At 33.7% G+C, this 18,949-nt stretch overlaps 1 long non-coding RNA gene across 1 annotated transcript in view; it reads left to right on the top strand.

Moving 5' to 3' along the window:
* Window positions 1-18,371, top strand: part of LOC148947294 (uncharacterized) — a 137,431-nt gene extending 119,060 nt beyond the window's left edge. Inside the window, exons 3-4 of the long non-coding RNA XR_016142400.1 lie at window positions 15,046-15,140; window positions 18,252-18,371. This is a non-coding gene — a long non-coding RNA (uncharacterized LOC148947294). The remainder of the gene's footprint in view (window positions 1-15,045; window positions 15,141-18,251) is intronic.
* Window positions 18,372-18,949: the final 578 nt, after the last annotated feature.

The raw sequence follows: 18,949 nt of genomic DNA, 5'->3' as shown, positions 1-18,949 counted from the left end.
TGGGGATTTACTCCATTTTATTTTTTTGATTTAAAATTTTCTGTTTGTAATTTTGGATGTAATCTTAGTGTATCTGTAAGTGGCTTCCGGATACTAAATGGGGAATTATGGGGGATTTTTCTTCATATTTTTGGTTAAAGAAGTGTTTGTTGATATAAGTTTCTCTGTTATGGTTCTGCATTTTCTTTGTTAAAGGTTGAATTTTCTTTAACTTGGGTGTTCTGTTTGTAATTAGATATCTATTATATATCTAGGTATCTACTTTCTGTAAGTCGAAGTACATACTGTAACCTCCTGTAAGTGCACTTTTTTTAATTCCTTATTCTATGTTGCTTAACGCCTTATTCCAAGTCTTTGCTTTATTCATGTTAATTTTTTTTGGTTTCTTTTAAACGTCTTAGGTGTAATGTTAGAATTAAATTTGGGTCGTTGGGCTAATAATTTGGAATGTGGTGCTTCTATTCCATAATGTGTGGTATTTTTATATATGTTTTACTAGTTTTAATTTTCAAATTTGCTCAATATTTCAAAAAGAAAAACTTTATTTTTTTGGTTAAAAATTAAAATAATTCAGAATCGCCACTTCAAGGAATATTGACCAGTACTTTTATTAAATTTCCTTGAAATGGTGATTCTTGAATTGTTTTTTGTCTTTTAAATTGTAAGTATTTTATTGCAAGTGTTATTTTTATTTATTTGTGCTTTTCTTTGCGGATAACTGCTTGTAGACATAAAGCCAAAATATACACATAGATAATATTTCACTGTCTTTGAATAATTCCTATTTGTTTTAGCTTTCATCGTTCGTAATATCTATATTTAAATATACATAAATACTATCTAAAATTTGAAGATGAATACTTGATGCGAATCAAAAGTTAACAGCCATCTAGTGGATATTTTAAATTTAGATGGCGCTTATTTTTCCAATTAAAAACAAAAGCACTGTAACAGAAAATAGAGTGGTTAAACCTATAATGAAGTCATTATAAAAAATGATATAACATCATACAAAGCCGTTGCGCAAAAGCTTTGTTTACCCCGTCCTAGCTTCAGAATGGTTTTGGCTGGTTAAGAATCTTATTTTGCTCTCGAAGAAAAAGAATTTGTGACACTAAATAAAGTGAACAGAATGTTAATCACAGGCACTTGAATTTTTATGCTGTTTTCGATGATTGAGTAGATTGACAAAACTTTTTTCAGGGTATCTGACCAATCCTTAGGGGAAATCTCTTTGTTAGTATGTACTAATAACTGGTGTTACATAAATATACTTAGTCAAAATAAAATTCCTTGATTTATTTTTCAAGTTAAATAGGTGGGGCCTATATTTTTAAGATTCGTTTTTAAGTATTTTCATTGGCTCTTAACATTTTTGTTATTTGGGTCAAATAATAATGTGCATCATATCCTTAGGAATGACTTTTCAAACTGTCCATTTCATTTTGTTTTCTATAAAAAATAAATTTACCCTTCATAAAGGTATTTGCAAGTGTTGGGAAGGAGTTCGTGAGTTGCATTTGACATAGTTTTTTTGCGACTGAAATAAAAAATAAATTTTTTTATTTTTTTCTTAGGATCAATATTTTGTGATGGAGGTACATGTGCGCATATAAGGATTGAAGTAATAATATTTTGGGATTTACTCCATTTTCTTTTTTAGATCTAAAATTTTCTAATCGGGGTTCTGGATTTAATCTTCGTATATCTTTTAGTTGCTGGGGGGGGGGGAGAATTTGTATGTATGAGCTTTAGTCATTTTTGTTGAATTGGACTATATGTGTCTAGATAAAGTTTTTGTGCAAGGGTGTTATGTCTTATGCTAATATTAATTTGTCTTATTTTAACGTCTTAGGTTTAGTCTTAGAATTAAATTTGGGTCGCTGGGTTAATAATTTGGAATGTGGTGCTTCTATTCTATAATGTGTGGCATGTTTAAATTAATTTTAAAACGCAGGAAACTTAAAGTGAATATGCAAATCAAGCTTGAAACGAACAAAAATCACTACAAACAAGAACTTTCAATTTTCAATTAAATGAGACCCCTTTGAAGTTTATAATACGACCCCTTCTATATGTAGTACCTCTGGGAGAAAAAATAAATAATAAAACATTGGAGCCGTATGGCCTTTACTATAGGCAAAGCAATAGCGTTGCTACTGATTTTAGCTGTTTTCTCTCGCGCTTCATTCAATGTTTAGTGGGTCAAAGTTTTGTATTGAATGATTTACGTTATGTTTCATGTTTTTGTGTTTGAGGCTCGATTTTATATATTTTTTTTTAAATATTGTGTGTGGGCTTTTTGTTTAATATTAATGTTCGTCTTTGATTTCTATTATATATTGTTTACGTTTTTTATACGTTTTTTTATATTTTCTTCTTTTTTTGGTGAAGAAGGATCAAGAAGATACCTCCCCCTACTAGATTAATATACAAAGTTCCTGAATTCATCACCCAAGGTTATGTCCCGTAAAAAGAAGGTGCAAGCCTGGTAAGTAATATTGCAACCTGGATGCGCCTGGTCTCATCATTCTTTACGCTAAACCCTCAACAAGAGCCTCTAGCCAATTAATTCAAATCTATTTTTTTGTCAAAATAATCATTTGTTGCCTTTTTTTGTTGTGGCATAGTTACTTTAAAATCTCTTTGGCTCTAAAGAGGCACTCTACTTTTCTAATGAGCCCTGTCAAACTATTATAGGGCTCGTCGATTCATACAATACCATTGGGAAAAAAACAACAACAAAAAACCATACAAACACATATCCGTGATCTTTCTCTTGGCAAAAAAACAAATTCCATATTTTCGAACAGTTCGTTGTAACAAACTGTAAGTAAGGAGAGACCCCACTCAATAGTAGCAGAAATATTAAAAAATGGAAATTTAATACCAGTAGTTACATAAAGCACCGAATCTTTATGCTGATTTTAAATATATAATTTTCATCAATTTTAGTGATACCCATCAACAGTTTTTGACCTGAAAAAATTATCCTTATTTTCAAAAAAAAGGGGAAACAACCCCTGAAATTAATAGAATATTAATGAGAATCAAACTGTTAGATTCAGTCGAACATGAACCGCCATTGTGGATATCTCAAGCTTTTTTCTTCTAAAATGTGAAATTTTGTATTTTGCCTGAAATAAAATCACGGATGCGTGTTTATTTGTTGTTATTTTTTGTTTTTTTCCCAGGGGTGATCCTATCAATCCAGCAGTCCTAGAATACCGTTAAAGGGCTCATTCAAATGGAAATTAAAAGTTCTAGTGCCCTTTTTAAGTGCCCAAGAAAATTTGACGGCAACCTAGCTCCCTCCTAAGCTCCTTTTTTCCCAAATTCACCCAATCAAAATTTGGAGATAGCTATTTTGCTCAGCATAGTCAAAAATTTAATAAATATGTCTTGAGGATGACTTAATTCCCCACAGTTCTCGGGGGAAGGGCTGCAAGTTATGAACTTTGCCACATATAATATTGGTTATTGGGAAGTATACAGATGTTTTCAGGAGGGATTTTTTCTTGTGGAGGGGGGAGGGGCGGAGAAGGACGGTACTTCAGAGAATCTTTCCATGTAGGATGTGTCCTTGGGGGAAGGGACATTTCTATGAAGGGGGTGCCGAATTTCCCAGCATTATTTAAAAAACGATCAGAAATTAAATAGTATATAGTAGTATCCAAAAATAAATTATATAGTATTATACAAAAATAAAAATAATAAAAAAAAGTGTTAGAAATAAATTTGGGTCGTTGGGCTAATAATTTGGAATGTGGTGCTTTTATTCTATAATGTTTGGTATGAATAAATTAATTTTAAAACGCAGAAAACTAGACTTGAAGATGCAAATCAAGCTTGAAACGAACAAAAATCACTGCAAGCTAGAACTGTAAATTTTCAATTTAAAAAGACCCATTTGAAGTTAATGTGACAACAATTTCTATATAAGGTACCCCTGAGAGGTAAAAAAAATTAAAAAACATTGGAACCGTTTGGCCTTTACTATAGGCAAAGCAATAGCGATGCCACAGATTTTAGCTGTTTTCTCTCGTGCTTCATTCACTGTTTAATGGGTCAAAGTTGTGTATTGAATTATTTAAGTTAGGTTTCATGTTTTAGTTTGTGAGGCTCGAGTTTATATATTTTGTTTTAAATATTGTGTGTGGGTTTATGGTTTCAAATTTAGGTTGGTCTTTAATTTCTAGTATTTATGGTTTGCGTTTTTTATACGCTTTTTTTTATACTTTTTTCTTTTTTTGTGGGGGAGGGGTCAAGAGGTTGCCTCCCCCCACTAGATGAAAATATAAATTCTATGAATTCATCACCCAAGGGCACATCCCGGTGGAAGAAGCTGTTAGCCTGGTAAGTGATATGGCAACCTGGAGGCACCTGGTATCATCATTCTCTTCGCCGAACCCTCAGCAGGAGCCTCAAGTGAAGTAAGTCAAGTCTTTTTTTGGTGAAAGTGATCATTTGTTGCCTACCTTCGTTATTGCATAGTTGCCCTCTAATCTCTTTGGTCACTTAGAAGAGGCGCTAGGCTTCTCGAAAGAGTCCTATCACATTATCTTAGGACTACTTGATCAATACTATTAAACCTGGAAAAAAACAACAACAGAAAACTAAACAAACACATATCCGTGATCTTTCTCTTGGAAAAAATAAAAAATTCCATATTTTCAAACAGTTCGTGGTAACAAACTTTAAGTAAGGAGCAACCCTGCTCAATAGTAAACGAAACTTTAAAAAATGGATTTTCAATAACATTAGATACATAAATAATTGGATGTTTATGATGATTTTGAAAATATACGTTTCATCAAGTTTAGTCTTACCCATCAAAACTTTTGGACCTGAAAAAAGTTGCCTTATTTTCGAAAAAAAAGGGAAAACAACCCCTGAAAGTAATAGAATCTTAATGAAAATCAAACCGTGAGATTCAGCGTAACAGAAAATCCTAATGTAGATGTCTCAAGCTCCTATCTGCAAAAATGTGCAATTTTGTATTTTTGCCAGAAGAAAGATCACGGATGCGTGTTTATTTGTTGTTATTTTTTTTTCTTCCCAGGGGTGATCCTATCCATCCAGCAGTCCTAGAATACCGTTAGAGGGCTCATTCGAATAGAAATTAAAAGTTCTAGAGCTCTTTTTAACTGACCAAAAAAATTGGAGGGCAACTTGGCCACCTCCAAGGCTTATTTTACCCCGAATTCACCCAATCAAAATTTAGACATAGCTATTTTGCTCAACATAGTCTAAAACTTAATAAATTCGTTTGCGACGATGACATGATTGACTAGTGTTGTAGGTGAGAGGATTGAAAGTTTATACCTTTGGAAATTTTTTAAATATAATTTTTGGTATTTGTAAGTATACACATTTTTTTATGTGATATTGGTTCTTGTGGGGGGGGGGGGAGGGTAGGACGAAAAAATAAATAATAAAACATTGGAGCCGTAAGGCCTTTATTATAGGCAAAGCAATAGCGTTTCCAAAAATTTTACCTGTTTTTTCTCGCACTTCATTAAATATTTAATGGGTCAAAGTCTTTTATAGAATTATTTACGTTAGGTTTCTTTTTTTCTAGTCCGAGACTAGAGCTTATATATTTTGTTTTAAGTATTGTTTTTGGGCTTATGGTTTCAAATTTAGGTTCGTTTTTAATTTCTAGTATTTATGGTTTGCGTTTTTTATACATTTTTTCATACCTTTTTCTTTATTTGTAGGGGAGGGGTCAAGAGGATACCTCCCCCCCAATAGATGAAAATACAAATTCCATGAATTCATCACCCAAGGCCACATCCCGGTGGAAGAAGCTGCGAGTCTGGCAAGCGATATGGCAACCTGGAGGCGCCTGGTATCATCATTCTCTACGCCGAACCCTCATTAGGAGCCTCAAGTCAAGTAAGTCAAGTCTTTTTTTTTGGTGAAAGTGATCATTTGTTGCCTAGCTTAGTTGTGGCATAGTTGCTCTCCAATCTTTTTGGTCGCTTAGAAGAATCACTAGAATTCTAGAAACAGTCCTAGCACAATATTCTCAGACTATTTGATTAACAATATTAACCCTGGAAAAAAACCACCACAAAAAACTACACTCCAATACCTACGTGATCTTACTACGGGCAAAAATAAAAAATGCAACATTTTAAAGAATCTCTTTATAACAAGAAGAAAATAAGGTGTAAATCCATTTAAAAATATCCGAAATATTAAAAAATGAGAATTTAATACTAGTAATTGCATAAAGAATTTGATCTTTATGCTGATTTTAAATATATAAGTTTCATCAAGTTTAGTCTTACCCATCAAAAGTTTTGGACCTGAAAAAAGTTGCCTGATTTTCAAAAAAAAGGGGAAACAACCCCTGAGAGTAATAGAATCTTAATGAAAATCAAACCGTGAGATTCAGCGTAACATAAAATGCTACTGTAGATGTCTCAAGCTCCTATCTGCAAAATTGTGGACTTTTGTATTTTTGCCAGAAGAAAGATCACGGATTGGTGTTTATTTGTTGTTATTTTTGTTGTTTTCCTTGGGGTGATCCTATCCATCCAGCAGTCCTAGAATACCATTAAAGGGCTCATTCAAATGGAAATTAAAAGTTCTAGTGCCCTTTTTAATTGCCCAAGAAAATTGAATGGCAGCCTAGCCCCCTCCCTGGCTCATTTTTTCCCAAATTCACCCAATCAAAATTTGGAGATAGCTATTTTGCTCAGCATAGTCAAAAATTGAATAAATATGTCTTTGAGGATGACTTAATTCCCCACAGCTCTAGGGGGAAGGGCTGCAAGTTAAGAACTTTACCCTTTATTTATATATATTATCTGTTATGGGAAAGTATACAGGATTGTTCAGGAGGGATTTTCTCGGGGGGGTGAGGTAGGAGGAGGATGGAGCTAGCTATTTTGTTGAGCATATGCTAAAATTTAATAAATATGTCTTTGAGGATGACTTAATTCCCCACAGTTCTCGGAGGAAGGGCTGCAAGTTATGAACTTTGCCCATTGTTTACATATAATTTTGGTTATTGGGAATTATAGAGACGTTTTCAGAAGGGATTTTTTTTGTCGGAGGGAGGGTAGGAGGAGGGGGTTACGGGAGAGAATCTTTCAGTGGAGTATGTTTTCATTTTTCTTATGATCAATATTTTGTACTGGAGTCAAATATGCTCAGATAAGGATTGAAGTAATAATTTTCCGTGATTTACTCCATTATATGTTTTAGATCTAAAATCTTTTAACTGGGCTTCTGGTTTTAATCTTTGCATATCTTATAGTTGCTGGGGGGGGGTTGAGAATTTGTATGGAGTGGCTTTAGTCATTTATGTTGAATTGAACTATATGTTTCTAGAAAAAGTTTTTGTGCAAGGGTGTTATGTCTTATGCTAATATTAATTTGTCTTATTTTAACGTCTTAGGTTAAGTGTTGAATTTAAACCCAAATTAAATTTGGGTCGTTGGGCTTATAGTTTGAATGTGGTGCTATGTGGTATATTATGTGGAATGTGGTATATTATCTCTGCTACTTGAATGTCTTAGAGTAAAGCTTTTGTGTTTTAACTTCAAGAATTAGTACACGAGATTCAAGCTGTTTTTATCGTTGATCTCTTTTAATACAGACTTTAACCTTTTCTTACAACCTCGTTTTTACAACCACTTTAACCTCCAGAATTTAACCTCTTTTAATACATACAAACATTCAATAGATATTAATGTGTATGAATAAATAAACTTTAAATCAAATGAAAATTAAATTGAATACGCAAATCAAGCTTGAAACGAACAAAATTCACTGCAACCTAGGCCTTTCAGCTTTGATTCGAATGAAACATCTTTTAAGTTTATACGACAACCACTTCAATATAAAGTATCCCTGGTATAAAAAATAAATAATAAAACATTGGAGCCGTATGGCCTTTACTATAGAAATAAAAAAAACAAGTTTTTTAAACTGAAAGTAAGGAGCGACATTAAAACTTAAAACGAACAGAAATTATTCCGTATATGAAAGGGGATGTCCCCTCCTCGACGCCTCACTCTTTACGCTAAAGTTTTTTATTGTTTTAAAAAATAAAGTTGTGAGACAGAGTCAAACTTTAGGGTAAAGAGCGAGGCGTTGAGAAGGGGACAGCCCCTTTCATATAAGGAATAATTTCTGTTCGTTTTAAGTTTTAAGGTCGCTTCTTACTTTAAATTAAAAAAACTTGTTTTTTTTATTTAATTTCTGATCGTTTTTTAGTTAATGCAGCTTTTATTTTGGCTAACCGTCATTGAATAAGTAAACAAAATTTGCATAAAAATTTAACTTATTTTTTGCTAAATGCCTGTCTCTAAATTTAGTTCTGACGTAATTTTCAAATTAACTTACGTAACGAACTTCTATAATCGTATATTTTTCTTATGGCAAAAAATACAAAGTTGCAGATTTTTGCAGATATGAGCTTGAAACCTATGTTATAGGGTTTTCTGATACTCTGAATCTTACGGTGTGATTTTCATTAAAAATTTTTCAATTTAAGGGGATGTTTCCCCCCTCTTTAAAAATTCAGGTAAGTTTTCTGAGGCTCGTAGCCTTTGATGAGTAATACTAAACTTAATCAAATTCATATATTTAGAATCAGCGTAATAAGCCCATTCTTTCGATACATTTATTGACATCAAAGTTCCGTTTTTAAAAGTTTCGCTTACTATTGAGCCGTATCGCTTGTTTTTTTTTATTACGTATATGTTATTACCTATATGATGGGGTTCTCCCCTTAGTCAATACCACACTCTTTACGTTAAAAGTTAAAAAAAAAATTAATTCACAAACCCCTGAATCACAAAGGCCGTTTAATTAGAATAGATAGCTCTTTTGAAAGGACTAAAAAAAACTGCAGCGTAAAGAGCGAAGTATTGACTTGGGGGAGAACCCCCTCATATACGTAATAATTTCTGTTCATTTTAAGTTCTAATGTTGCTTCTTACTTTCAGTTGAAAGTACTTGTTTTTTTTTAATTTAATTTCTGATCGTTTTTTAAATAGTGCTTGGAAATCCGGCGCCCCCTTCGTAGAAATGTCCCTTACCCCAAAGAAACATCCTCCACGGAAAGATTCTCCCGAGCAACCCCCTCCTCCAGCCCCGTCCCCCCCCCACCAGAAAAAAATTCTTCCTGAAAATGTCTGTATACTTCCCAATAACCAATACAATATGTAAGCATTGGGCAAAGTTCATAACTTGCAGCCCTTCCCCTGGGAACTGTGGGGGATTAAGTCATCGTAAAAGACATATTTATTGGATTTTCGACTATGCTAAACACAATGGCTATCTCAAAATTTTAATTGGGTGACTTTGAGAAAATAATGAGCGTGGGAGGGGGCCTAGTTGCCCTCCATTTTTTTTGATTACATTAAAGGGCACTAGAACTTTTAATTTCCGTTCCAATGAGCCCTCTTACGATATTCTAGGACCACTGGGTCAATACGATTACCCCTGGGAAAAAAAAACAAACAAATAAACACGCACCCGTGATCTTTCTTCTGGCAAAAAATGCAAAATTCCACATTTTTGTAGATAGGAGCTTGAAACCTCTGTAGTAGGGTTATCTGATACGCCGAATATGATGGTGTGAATTTCATTAAGGTTCTATAATTTTTAGGGGGTCTTTCCCCCTTTTTTCGAAAATCAGCCAAATTTTCTCAGGCGCGTAATTTTTGATGGGTAAGATTAAACTTGATGACACTTATATATTTAAAATCAGAATTAAAATCTGATTCTTTTGATGTGTCTATTGGTACAAAAATTTCGTATTTTAGAGTTTCGGTTACCATTGAGCCGGGTCGCTACTTAATTGCAGTTCGTTACCACGAACTGTTAGACAAAGCAACAGCACTGCCACTTCTTTTAGTTGTTTTTTATCACGCTTCATTCAATGTTTAATGAGTCAAAGTTTTGCATTGTATTGAATTATTCACGGTGGGTTTCATGTTTTAGTGTGCGAGGCTCGAGTTTATATATTTTGTTTTAAATATTGTTTGTGGGTTTATTGTTTTAAATTGAGGTTCCTCTTTTGAAATTGGAGTTAACGGTGCGCGTTTTTTTATACGTTTTTTTAAGTTTTTTTCTTCTTTCTTGAAGGAGGCGACAAGTAGGTACCTACCCCCACTACACAAAAAAACAAAATCTAAGAATCTATCACCAAATGCGACATCTAGGTGGAAGAAGCTGCTAGCCTGGCAAGCGATATGGCAACCTGGAGGTGCCTGGTATCATCGTTCTCTATGCCAAACCCTCAGCAGAAGCCTCAAGTCAAGTAAGTCAAGTCTTTTTTTTTGGTGAAAGTGATTATTTGTTACCTAGTTCAGTTGTGACCTGTTTGCCCCCTAATATCTTAGGCCGCTTAAAAGAGGCCATATAATTCTTGAAAGAGCCCTCTCACAATATTCTAGGGCTACTTGATCGATACGATCAACCCTGGAAAAAAACAACAAAAAAAAAAACTAAACAAACACACATCCGTGATCTTTCTCCTGGCAAAAATAAAAAGTTCCATATTTTCAAACAGTTCGTGGTAACAAACTTTAAGTAAGGAGCGACCCCGCTCAATAGTAACCGAAACTTTAAAAAATCGATTTTTGATACCAGAATAATTGGATGTTTATGCTAATTTTAAATATATAAGTTTCATCAATTTAGTCTTTCCCGTTAAAACTTTTGGACCTGAAAAAATTTGCCTCATTTTTGAAAAAAGGGAAAACAACCCCTGAAAGTTATAGAATCAGAATGAAAATCAAACCGTGAGATTCAGCGCAACATAAAACGCTACAGTAGATGTCTCAAGCTCCTATCTGCAAAAATGTGGAATTTTGTATTTTTGCCAGAAGAAAGATCACGGATGCGTGTTTATTTGTTGCTATTTTTTATTTTTTTCCTAGGGGTGATTCTATCCATCCAGCAGTCCTAGAATACCGTCAAACGGCTCATTCGAATAGAAATTAAAAGCTCTAGAATTTCTCCAAAAAAATTAGAGAGCAGCTTGGCCCCCTACTAGGCTCATTTTCCCCCAAATTCACCCAATCAAAATTTGGAGATAGCTATTTTGCTCAGCATAGTCAAAAATTTAATAAATATGTCTTTGAGGATGACTTAATTCCCCACAGTTCTCGGGATAAGGGCTGCAAGTTATGAACTTTGCCCATTGTTCTCACATTGTATAGGTAACGGGGAATCAAAGTGAATTTTTATGGCGAGATTTTCTCTGGTGGGGGAGGTGGTAGGAGGAGGAATCTAGATTTGTTGTTTAGCATATCCGAAATTTAATTAAATATGTTTATGTAGAGGACATAATTCACCACAGTTCTCGGGGGAAGGGCTGCAAGTTATGAACTTTGCCCATTGTTTACATATAATATTGGTTATTTGGAAGTATAGAGACGTTTTCCGAAGGGATTTTTTTTGGGGGGGGGCGGGGAGGCGGCGAGGGGTACTTGAGAGAATCTTTCAATGGAGGATGTTTCCTTTTTTCTAAGGATCAATATTTTTTTCTGGAGGCACAAGTGCGCAAATAAGTATTGAAGTCATAATATTTGGTGATTTAATCCATTTTATTTTTTAGATATAAAATTTTCTAATTGGGGTTCTGGATTTAATCTTCGTATATCTTTTAGTTGCTGGGGGGGGGGGTTGAGAATGTGTATGGAGGGGCTTTAGTCATTTTTCTTGAATTGACTATAGGTGTCTTGAAAAAGTTTTTTTGCTAGGGTGTTATGTCTTATAATAATAATAATTCGTCTTAATTTAACGTCTTAGGTTTAATGTTAGAATTAAATTTGGGTCATTGGGCTAATAATTTGGAATGTGGTTCTTCTTTTCTGTAATGTTTGGTATTTTCTTATATATCTTCCTGTTTGGGGTTTAATTTTTTTGTATATTTTTTCTGATCTTGAATGTCTTAGAGTAAAGTTTTTGTGTTTTAACTTCAAGAATTGTAAGCGAGATGCAAGCTGTTTTTTATCATTCATGTGTTTTAATACAGACTTTAACCTTTTCTTACAACCTCGTTTTTACAACCACTTTAACCTCCATACTTTAACCTCTTTTAATACAAACAAACATGGAATAGATATTAATGCGTATGAATAAATAAATTTTAAAACGCATGAAACTTAAATTGAATATGCAAATCAACAAATGTTTTGTTGTTTTATGTTTATGTTTTATGTTTTGTTCATGTTTTAGTGTGTGAGGCTCGAGTTTATATATTTTTTTTTTAATATTGTGTGTGGGTTTATGGTTTCAAATTTTGGTTCGTCTTTTATTTCTAGTATTTATGGTTTGCGTTTTTCTATACGTTTTTTTATACTTTTTTTCTTTTTTTGTGGGGGAGGGGTCAAGAGGATACCTCCCCTCACTACATGAAAATATAAAGTCCATGAATTCATCTCCCAAGGCCACATCCTGGTGGAAGAAGCTGTGAGCCTGGCAAGCGATCTGGCAACCTGGAGGTGCCTGGTATCATCGTTCTCTACGACGAACCCTCAGCAGTAGTCTCAAGTCAGTTAAGTCGAGTCTTTTTTTTTTGGTAAAAGCGATCGCTTGTTACTTAGCTCATTTGTGGTATGGTTGTCCCTCAATCCTATATGCCACTTAAAAGAGACGGTGTGTTTCTTGAAAGATTCCACTCATATAATTCTAGTACTATATGGTTGACACGATCAACCCAGGAAAAAAACAACAACAAAAAACTAAACAAACACTCCTCTGTGATATTTCTCCTGGCAAAAATAAAAAGTTCCATATTTTCAAACAGTTCGTGATAACAAACTATAAGTAAGGAGCGACCCCGCTCAATAGTAACCGAAACTTTACAAAATGGAATTTTAATACCAGTAGATACATAAAGAATCGGAATTTTATGCTGATTTTAAATATATAAGTTTCATCAAGTTTAGTCGTACCCATCAAAAGTTTTGGACCTGAAAAAATTTATTTTAAATTCGAAAAAGAAGGTTAAACAACCCTTAAAGTAATAGAGTCTTTATGAAAATCCTAACTTGAAAGTCAACGGTACATAAAATGCTGCTCTAATTTTCTCAAGCTCCTATCTACAAATACGTGGAGTTTTGTTTTTTTGAAAGAAGAAAGATCACGGATGCCTGTTTATTTGTTGTTATTTTTTGTTTTTTTCCCAGGGGTGATCCTATCCATCCAGCAGTCCTAGAAAACCGTTAGAGGGCTCATTCGATTGGAAATTACAAGTTCTAGCGGCCCTTTGAACTGCCCAAGAAAATTGGAGGGCAACTTGGCCCCCTCCCAGGCTCATTTTTCTCCAAATACACCCAATCAAAATTTGGAGATAGCTATTTTCCTCAGCATGGTCAAAAACTTAATAAATATGTCTTTGAGGATGACTTAATTCCCTCCAGTTCTCGGTGGAAGGGCTGAAAGTTATGAACTTTGCCAATTGTTTAAATATAGTATTGGTTATTGGGAAGTATACATACTTTTTCAGGAGGGATTTTTTCTGGTGGGGGAGGGGGTAGGAGGAGGGTTATAGTTATTTTGTTCAGCATAGCCGAATATTTAATAAATATGTCTTTGAGGATGACTTAATTCCCCATAGTTCTCGGGGGAAGGGCTGCAAGCTATGAACTTTGCCCATTGTTTAAATATACTTTTTGTTATTGGGAAGTATGGAGATGTTTTCTGGAGGGACTTTTTCTGGTGGGGGGAGGGTAGGAGGAGGGGGTTACTTGAGAGAATCTTTACATGGAGGATTTTTCCTTGGGGGAAGGGACATTTCTATGAAAGGGGTGCCGAATTTCCCAGCATTATTTAATAAACGATCAAAAATGAAATAGTATATAGTATTATACAAAATCAAATTTTTATTTGATATAAAAAAACAAAATAAAATTTTGATTTCTTTTTAGGATCAATATATTTTACTGGAGGCGAATGTGCGCATATAAAGATTGAAGTCATACTCGTTGAGGATTTACTCCATTTTATTTTTTTGATATAGAATTTTCTGATTGAGGTTTTAGATGTAATCTTCGTGTATCTGTAAGTGGCTTTCGGATACTTAATGGGAAATTATGGGGGATTTTTCTTTATAATTGGGGTTCAAGACGTGTTTGTTGATATAAGTTCCACTGTTATGACTTTGCATTTTCTTTGTTGAAGGTTGAATTTTCTTTAGCTTGGGTGTTCTGTTTGTAATTAGATATTTAGTAGATATCTAGATATCTACTTTCTGTAAGTCGAAGTACTTTCTGTAAGTCGAAGTAATTTTCTTTAAGTTTACTTTCTGTAATTCCTTACGCTAATGCCTTACGCTATGTTGCTTAATGCCTTACGCAAATTCCTTACGCTATACCTTACGCTAATATTAATTTTTTTTTGGTTTCTTTTTAACGTCTTAGGTGTAGTGTTAGAATTAAATTTGGGTCGTTGGGCTAATAATTTAGAATGTGGTGCTTCTGTTCGAAAAATTGCGTTATTTTTATATATATTTTGCTAGTTTTAATTTCCAAATTTGCTCAATCTTTCACAAAGAAAAACTTTACTTTTTTGGTTAAAAATTAAAATGATTCAGAATCTCCACTTCAAGGAATATTGGCCAGTACTCTTTTTAAATTTTCTTGAAATGGTGATTGTAGAATTGTTTTTTGTCTTTTAAATTGTAAGTATTTTATTGCAAGTGTTATTTTTATTTATTTGTGCTTTTCTTTGCGGATATCGGCTTGTAGACATAAAGCCAAAACATACACATAGATAATATTTCACTGTTTTAGAAAAATTCCTATTTTTTGTACCTTCCTTCTTTCGTAATATCTTGACTTGAATATCCATAAACAATATCTAAAGTTTGGAGATGAATACTTGGTGCGACAGAAAAGATAAAAGCTATTTAGAGAACCTTCTAAACTTAGATGGCGCTTATTTTTCAAATTAAAAACTAAAGCACGGCGACAGGAAATCGAGTGGTTAAATCTATCATGACGGCATTATAAAAAATGATATGACGTCATACAAAGCATTTATATAGATGCAATGTTTGCCATATTCTAGTTTCAGGATGGTTCTCACTGGTGAAGTGTCAGATAGTGTTCCCGGAGAAATGGATTTGAGGATTCAAAATACAGTGAACTAAGCATCGATTTCAGGTAATGGAATGTTTATGCTATTTTCAATGAAACTTTATTGATTAGATTGGCAAAACTTTTTTCAGGGTATCTGACCAATCCTTAGTGGAAATCTCTTTGTTGGTATGTAGTAATCACTGGTGTTACAGAAATATACTTGGTCAAAATAAAATTCCTTGAATTTATTTTCAAGTTGAATAGGTGGGGCCTATATTTTTAGGATTTGTATTTAAGTATTTTCATTGGTTCCTAACATCTTTGTTATTTGAGTCAAATAATAGCGTGCATCATATCCTTAGGAATGACTTTTCAAACTAGCCATTTCATTTTCTTTTTTATAAAAAATAAATATGTCCTTCATAAAGATATTTTCAAGTGTTGTAAAGGATTTCGTGCTTTGCATTTGACCTAGTTTTTTTGTGACTGAAATAAAAAATTGTTTTTTTATTTTTTTCTTAGGATCAATATTTTTTGTTGGAGGCATATGTGCACATGTAAGGATTGAAGTCATAATATTTGGTGATCTAATAAATTTTATTATTAATATAAATAATTTTCTAATTAGGGTTCTGGATTAAGTCTATGTATATCTTTTATGTGCTGGGGGGGGGAGTGAGACTGGTTCGGTTGTGGCCGTATTAATTTTTGGTGTATTTAACAAAATTTTCAAAGAATAAGCCATTGTGCAAGGGTGGTATTTCTTTTTATCATATTAATTTTTCCTATTTTAAATTCTTTGGTTTAGTGTTAGAAATAAATTTGAGTCGCTGGGCTAATAATTTGGAATGTGGTGATTCTATTCTATAATGTGTGGCATGTTTAAATTAATTTTAAAACGCAGGAAACTTAAATTGAATATGCAAATCAAGCTTGAAACGAACAAAAATCACTACAAACAAGAACTTTCAATTTTCAATTGAATGAAACCCGTTTGAAGTTTATACGACGACCCCTTGTATATGAAGTACCTCTGGGAGAAAAAATAAAGAATAAAATATTGGAGCCGTATGGCCTTTACTATAGGCAAAGCAATAGCGTTGCCACTGATTTTAGCTGTTTTCTCTCGCGCTTCATTCAATGTTTAGTGGGTCAAAGTTTTGTATTGAATTATTTACGTTATGTTTCTTGTTTTCGTGTTTGAGGATCGAGTTTATATCTTTTTATTTAAATATTGTGTGTGGTCTTTATTTATAATTCTTTGTTTCGTCTTTTATACCTAATGTTTTTTGTATGCGTTTTTTATACGTTTTTTTATACTTTTTTCTTTTTTTGTTGGATAAAGGTCAAGATAATGCCTCCCCCCCACTAGATTAATATACTGATTCAAAAAATTGATCACCCAAGGACATATCACGGCGTAAGGAGCTGCGAGCCTGGCAACCGATATGGCAACCTGGAGGTGCCTGGTATCATCATTCTTTACGCCAAACCCTCAGCGGGAGCCTCAAGTCAAGTAAGTCAAGTCTTTTTTTTTATGAAAGTGATCATTTTTGCCTAGCTTAGTTGTGGCATAGTTGCCCTCCAATCTCTTTGGTTGTTCAAAAGAGGCACTAGAATTCTCGAAAGAGCCCTCTCACAATATTCTAGGACTAGTTGATTGATACGTTCAAACCGGGAAAACAACAACAACAAAAAACTAAACAAACACACATCCGTGATCTTTCTCTTGGCAAAAAAACAAATTCCATATTTTCAAACAGTTCGTTATAACAAACTGTAAGTAAGGAGAGACCCCACTCAATAGTAACAGAAATATTAAAAAATAGAAATTTAATACCAGTAGTTACATAAAGCACCGGATCTTAATGCTGATTTTAAATATTTAAGTTTCGTCAAGTTTAATCTTACCCATCAACAGTTTTGGACCTGAAAAAAGTTGCCTTATTTTCGAAAAAAAAGGCGAAACAACCCCTGAAATTAGTAAAATCTTAATGAAAATCAAACCTCGAGATTCAGTGGAACATAAGCTGCCAGTGTAGATATCTCAGGCTTTTTTCTTCTAAATTGAGAACTTTTGTATTTTGCCTGAAAAAAAATCACGGATGCGTGTTTATGGTTTGTTATTTTTTGTTTTTTTCCCAGGGTTGATCATATCCATCCAGCAGTCCTAGAATACCGTTAAAGGGCTCATTCAAATGGAAATTAAAAGTTCTATTGACTTTTTTAAGTGCCAAAGAAAATTTAACGGCAACCTAGCTCCCTCCCAAGGTAAAGTTTTCACAAATTCGCCGAATAAAAATTTAGATATTTTGCTCAACATAGACTAAAACTCATCAAAAGCGGCTTTGATGATGACTTATGTTCCTTGAGTTATCGGGGGAAGGGCTGCAAATTATGAATTATGCCCAGGGTTTACATATAACCGTAGTTAGTAGAAAGTATAGAGACATTTTCTTGTGGGGGGGAGGGTAGGAGGAGGGGGTTACTTCAGAGAATCTTTCCATGGAGGATGTTTCCTTGGGGGAAGGGACATTTCTATGAAGGGGGTGCCGAATTTCCCAGCATTATTTAAAAAACGATCAGAAATTAAATAGTATATAGTAGTATCCAAAAATAAATTATATAGTATTATACAAAAATAAAAATAATAAAAAAAGTGTTAGAAATAAATTTGGGTCGTTGGGCTAATAATTTGGAATGTGATGCTTCTATTCTATAATGTGTGGTATGAATAAATTAATTTTAAAACACATGAAACTTAAATTGAATATGCAAATCAAGCTTGAAACGAACAGAAATCACTGCAAGGAAGAACTTTCAATTTTCATTTGATTTAGACCCCTTTGAAGTTAATACGACAACCTCTTCCGTATGAGGTACCTCTGGGAGGAAAAATTAATAACAAAAAATTAGAACCGTATAGCCTTTACTATAGACAAAGCATTAGTGTTGCCACTGATTGTAGCTGTTTTATCTCGCGCTTCATTCAATGTTTAGTGGGTCAAAGTTTTGTATTGAATTATTTACGTTAGGTTTCATGTTTTAGTATTTGAGGCTCGAGTTTATATATTTTGTTTTAAATATTTTGTCTGGGCTTATGGCTTCATATTTAGGTTGGTCTTTAATTTCTAGTATTTATGGTTTGCGTTTTTTATACGTTTTTTTATACTTTTTTCTTTTTTTGTGGGGGAGGGGTCAAGAGGATGCCTCCCCCCAATAGATGACAATACAAATTTCATGAATTCTTCACCCAAGTCCACATCCCGGTGTAAGAAGCTGCGAGCCTGGCAAGCGATATGGCAACCTGGAGGCGCCTGGTATCATCATTCTTTACGCCGAACCCTCAGCAGGAGCCTCAAGTCAAGTAAGTCAAATCTTTTTTTTGGTGAAAGTGATCATTTGTTGCCTAGCTTCGTTGTGGCATAGTTGCCCTCCAATCTCTTTGGTCGCTTAAAAGAGGCACTAGAATTCTAGAAAGAGCCCTCTCACAATATTCTAGGACTACTTGATAGATACGATCAAACCTGGAAAAGAACAACAACAGAAAACTAAACAAATACACATCCGTGATCTTTCTCTTGGCAAAAATAAAAAATGCCATATTTTCAAACAGTTCGTGGTAACAAACTGTAAGTAAGGAGTAACCCCGCTCAGTAGTAACCAAAACTTTAAAAAATGGAATTTTAATACCAGTAGATACGTAAATAATTGGATCTTTATGCTGATTTTAAATATATAAGTTTCATCAAGTTTAGTCTTTCCCATCAAAAGTTTTGGACCTGAAAAAATTTGCCTTATTTTCGAAAAAAAGGGGAAACACCCCCTGAATGTAGTATAAGACGGATTAAAATCAAACCGTGGGTTTCAATGTAACTGAAAACGCTTAATTA

The sequence above is a fragment of the Artemia sp. Qi Xiang Cuo genome, chromosome 11 (genome assembly GCF_049724085.1).
Source record: "Artemia sp. Qi Xiang Cuo chromosome 11, ASM4972408v1, whole genome shotgun sequence".
NCBI lineage: Eukaryota > Metazoa > Arthropoda > Branchiopoda > Anostraca > Artemiidae > Artemia > Artemia sp. Qi Xiang Cuo.
This window is presented reverse-complemented; position numbering and strand designations above follow the sequence as displayed.